Here is a 6,000-nt window from a genome sequence, read left to right on the forward strand (position 1 = left end):
AAAGCTGTCCTGAGCATCTCTTTATCCCCCCAGGCTTATATCGGATGTTGGTTAAACTGAGTTGAATTGATGATACAACTTCTAGTGTGAACAAATTCCATAAGAAGCATTCACAGATAATAGCACAGAAATATTGTATGAGTTTGGCAGATTAACCTTGGTTTGTTAGCCACTTTTCTTTATGTAAATCACAAAATCTTAGAATCAGTTTCCATTTCATTTGAAAATTCCACAGTAAATATAATTAGCTAATCCAAAGTGTCCTGTCATTGAAAAGGTCACTTCTGAAAAGGAAACCCTTATCATAATTAGCTCTAATGAGGCTTTATTTTTAAGGTCATTACCTTCTTCAAATTTGCTCTTTAATTTGTAACTCAATTAAAATTAATTCATTGACAACATTACTCCTTTGCCTAGATAGGGCTAAGTGGGACTTTAAATTTTTAGCATCCTTTTTCAAGGTGGGGCTGGGGTTTCTTGGAGGCTAAGTAACTCATTGTCAGAAATGTTTATTTTCCACTCTCTGTGTTACTGAGTCCAAGCTGGCTCTGCTCACCACATGACAGGCCAATAAATCGGGGGACAAGGTGTTGAGGCAAGGAATAGTGACTTTATTTGGAAAGCTGGGCATTGGAGAAGATGGCGGACTAGTGTTCTAGAGTACCATCTTATCAGGGTCTGGATGCCACTTGCTTTTATAGAACAGAAAGGAGTAGGAGGTGAGGGGGTAAAGTAAAAAGGCCATAAGTCTTGCAATATATCTCCTGGTTTGGGCAGCCTCGGGGAGGGGATGTGTTAATTTCTTCCTTCCTGCTCCCGTTCACAGGTGGGCAGGCTCAGGGTGTTTCCCTATGAGCTTAACAATGGCACTTTGGTTTAAAGTTCAGGCAGAGGGGCAGGGTTCCCCGAGGGAGGTCATTATGTATGCTTATAGCTATAGCCAGCATCCTTTTAGTGATTATAGTAACAAAAGCAACGGGAAGCAAAGGTTAAAGTAAAAGAAACAGATCCAACATGGAGCCAGATTTTGTTGTTCCCTGTTACATCTGTGATATTTTAAAAAATATTTAATCATTGCTCTCAGAGAGTCTTCCTTAATTCCCTTGGATCTTTCTTCAGTGGTTCCCAACAGGGAGTGATCTTGCCTGGGTTTTGCCATCTCTGGGATTCTGCTCCAGCCTCTCTTTTCTTCCTCTTCTCTGCATCCATTTTAACAACTCCATCCACCTACCCACTAGGTTGGTGGCTTTTATGAGTTCTCCACTCTGAGAATATTCTCAGGCAATAATTGGAGACCATTTTGATGGTCATGATGAGGGGATGTCACTAGTGGCATCACCTGGTAGTGTCCAGGGATGCTGCTAAGCATCCTGTAATGCACAGGACAGCCCTCCACAATAAAGAATAATCCAGTTACAAATGTCAATAATCCTGCTCTAGTCTGACCTTCAGTGATGATAAGAACCAGTCATTTTCTATATGCTCCCTTTATAATAACTATTCTATGATGACTATTAGTGTCTGTCTTTCTGTCCACTTGTTTAATGTTCTTATGGAAATCTCTAATAAAGATGACAGCCTCCTTTTATAATTCCCACCTGGAAGTTAAGGATTTAGTCCTATTCTTAGTATTTGCATCTTTTTCTTTTCATAAACATTAACTTTCTCTCCCAATGGGTTCTTTAATGGTAAAAGTGAAAATCCCAACCATGTGTCACTTAAACAAGTAGTAATTCCTACCTAAAGGAAATCTGTTATAACAAGAATATCATGTGCATAAGCTGATAGGTCCTTGCTGCTGTCCTTTGGACTCACGGGACTTCCAAAGCAATCCCTCTTTGGCTGTATTTGGGAGACAATGGCTAGTCCTGTTGTAAGTAATCCCGATGATGCAATAGGAAACATGTAACTATAGTAGGACAAGAATTTCTTTATGTGCTGGAGGTATACTTCCATGCTGGTGCTGCCCTTCCCCAGCCTGAGCAGAAGAAAAATGTCCTCATGCATTGTTGGACAGGCTTGAGTGCTAAGGTTGTTCCCCCTCCGCTCAAAGGGAGACAGCCAGGTCTCTGAGCTCCTCTCTCCCAGAGGATTTCATGTTCTGCACTGGTTACATTGACCACTGAACTTCCAGGAGAGCTAGGGAAGCAACGGGAAGCCACATCCACTCACTTGAATTCACATTTGATCTTTATTCATTGCTCTGCTTGTTGGTTCATAGTTAATTGACACAAATACAACCTCAAGCCGAGTCTGGGTCATCATTTTTTAGATTTTGGGACCCAGACCAGGCTTTGTGTTTTGTCCTAGATCAGCTCTTCTACATGGACAACTTGGTCTCTGCATCTAATCTCCAGAGCAGAGCTAAAAAAGGACATCCATTATTTATAGCACTTTTATTAAGTAATTGCAACTACTTTGCATGAATCAATTTTACAAATTTTTCAGAACTAGCTGTTGACACTTCACACCATCCTGGGATTCTTTCTCAATGCTACCTGTTTAATATTAGAAACAAGAGTCATTTCCCTCATTATTAGGCCTCAATAGGATGAAGGTCCAAATGAAGATGCTCCTGGGATTCATAAAGGGAAATGCCAGCTGTGTGTTTTGTGTGCTGGTATCAATGCTTTTGGAGAAGGATTTGGAATAATGTGCCTTTTCTTCTCAGGATTACAATATATAACTTAAATCCGCCCCCCAATCCCCTTAATTAGGTATTCTCACCCACCTGTGACTTGTTAGTAATACTCAGCTACTGGGGAACTACAACAAAATATCCAGAGTGTTTTCCTTGAATACAAATATTTATTATTCTTGATGAGTGTGAGGTGGACTTGTATGAAGAAATTCTAACTTTTGAAACCTGGGGTAAATCCTATGTGATTGAAATTTGATTGCACAATAAACTAGATGCTTGTTCCATGATCTTATTTGTTAATTTTGTTTTCATCTTAAGATATGCCTATGATTGAGCTAAAGGATTTTGCTTTATTTGAGAAAGAAGCAATGACTCATTGGCATTGAAGAGAAAGAGGCATAACTAGGAATGCTATAAATTCAACGCAGTCCTTGGTTTTTATATCACACTTCTTCCCTGCCCAAGTTCACAGAACCCACAGACACACTATCCATACTTTAACTTCTATAGATTAATCTCATTTTAAACTTTCTATAAACAGAATCACGTGGTATGTATTTATTTGTGCCTAGCTTCTCTGACTCAGAAATCAAGTGGGAGAGTTATTCATGTTGTTGTTACATATAGCTGTAGTTCATTTATTTTTATTGAGTATAATATTCCATGAAATGAATTTACCACAGTGTATTTATTCACTCTGTTGTAAATGGGACTTTGGTTTGTTTCCGGTTTTTGTTTCCAGCTATTACAAATAAAGCTACTATGGCAACAAGGAGATGAACCTAGAAGACATTTATGCTAAGTGCAGTCAGTCACAGAAGGACAAATACTGGATGATTCTTTATGTGAGGCATTTAAATAGTCAGAGGTATAGAAGTAGACAGTAGAATCGTGGTTACCAAGGGGATGGGTGGGGGAGTTATGGGGAGTTGTTGTTCAATGGGTATAAAGTTAAAAAAGAAAAGGCGAAGATTTATATGACCTGATGAGAGAAGAAAAAAAAAAAGAATGAAAATAATAACGTGAGGTGATAGATACGTTAATTAGCTCGATTGTGGTAATCATTTTGCAAAGTATACATATATCAAAACATCAATTCACATAACTTATATATATATAATTCCTATTTGTCAATTATACCTCAATAAAGCTGAAAGAAAAAGACTGCAAAAATAAAAGCATAAATTATTTTTAAAAAGTTTTTTAAAAAGGTGCTATGAACATTAGCATACATTTTTTTAACATCTTTATTGGAGTATAATTGCATTACAATGGTGTGTTAGTTTCTGCTTTATAATAAAGTGAATCAGCTATACATATACACATATCCCCATATCTCTTCCCTCTTGCGTCAGCATACATGTTTTTTGAGGTCCATGTACACACTTTTCTGTTGAATATACACCTAGAGGTAGAATTTCTGGATCAGATGGCATGTGTATTTTCAAATTTATGCTTATTTTCTACTTTAAAGTATGGTGCCAAATGGTCTTTTAAGATAGTTGTACAAATTTACTCTTAAAATAACATTATTTGAGGACTCATTAGTTTTAGTCATTCAGCTTGGTGGGTAGCAGTATCCGTTATGTTTTTCTTTTTCTTTTGGAAACGTTTAGATTTATAGGAAAGTTTCAAAAATAGTATAGAGAATTCTATATTCCCTTCACTGGTATTATATCTTCATAACCATGACACGTTATTCAAAATTGAGAAGTTAATATTAGTACATTACTCTGAACTAAACTCCAGACTTAAATTTGGATTTATTAGTTTTTTTGGGTTTTTTTTGCTAATGCAGTTCATCTGCTCTAGGATCCATTCTACGATACAACATTGCATTTGATTATCATACTCTGTTTGTCTCCTCTGGTCTGTGATAGTGTCTCGGTTTTCCTTGTTTTTCATGACCCTAGCAGTTTTGAAGAGTACTGGGTAAATATTTTATAACATTCCTGTTAATTTGGGTTTGTTTGATGTTTTTTTCATGATCACTAGGGTTATGAGTTTTTAGGAAGATTATCAAAGATGTGAAGTGCCTCTCCTTACATCATAATAATGGAGTACAATATATCAAGACTGGTGATGTTGTTACTGAGTCCAAGCTCTTACTGCTGGCCACACAATGGGCCAATAAATTGAGAGATGAGTTGTTGGGGCAAGGAATAGTGACTTTATTCAGAAAACCAGCAGACCAAGTAGATGGTGGACTAGGTCCCAAAGAACCATCTTGCCCGGGTTTGGATGCTAATTTTTTTATAGAGCAAAGAGGGGGAGGTGAGGAGGTAAAGTAAAAAAGGCGGTAAGTTGTTGCAAATATTTCTTGGTTCCAGCCAGACTCCAGAGGGGTTATATTAATTTCTTCTTTCCTGCAGCCATTCACAGATGGGCCTGGTCAGGATGTTTCCTGTGAACTAAATGAAGGTATTTTACCTTAAGCTCAGGCATGGGAGGCAGGATTCCCGGAGATGGGCCATTATGTATCTTTTAAGCTATAGGTAACATTCCTTTAGTGATTAACTTGTAGTAAAAGCAGTAGAATACAAAGGTTAAAGTACAGGACACAGATCCAATATGGAGTCAGATTTGTTCTTCCCTGTTATAATGCTAGCTTTGATCAATTGGTAAAGACAGTGTTTTCCTGGTGTCTTCACCCTAAAGTTCCATGTTTTCTGGCTTCCATTATTTCTATTGAGAAGTCAAATACTAGTCGTTTTGTAATCTCCTTGAAGGTGATGGTTCCCTTTTTCCTCTGAGTATTTTGGGGTTTCCCTTTAATTTTCATCTTTATTTTGATGTACATATGTTTAATTTACATTATATTTACCCTTGATTGGGTTTCTTAGTGATTTTTGATTCATGGCTTGATGTTTTTATCAATTTTGAAAAATTCTCATTCACTGTCTCTTCAAATAATTTCTTTGTCTCATTTTTGCTCCTTTTCTTCTGAGATTCTAAAATCACATATTATTAGTTTTTAAAAAAGAAAAGATGCACCATATATTCCTTATTCTTATCTCTCCATTTTCCTTTTTTTTTTTTTTTTTGACTCTTGGAGCTTCTGTGTGAATATTTTATTCTAATCTAATAACAATTAATTGAATCTTCAGCTCTTTCTAATTTGCTATTCAATTTCAGAATGTTCAATTTTTTAAGGTTTCCAATTCTCTGCTGAATTTTTCTGTCTTTTCTCATGTACCTGAATATATTATTCAAATAATTCTAAAGTTTGTGTCTGATAAACCCAGTCTCTGGATTCCCTGTGGCTCTGTTGCTATTGACCGTTGACTCTTTTGGCTTTTAAGTTAACACTGTCTTATCTCCTTTATGCCTGCTTATCACTGATTGACTGCCAGATGTTG

The sequence above is a fragment of the Grampus griseus genome (genome assembly GCF_964374135.1).
Source record: "Grampus griseus genome assembly, chromosome: 5".
Classification (NCBI taxonomy): domain Eukaryota; kingdom Metazoa; phylum Chordata; class Mammalia; order Artiodactyla; family Delphinidae; genus Grampus; species Grampus griseus.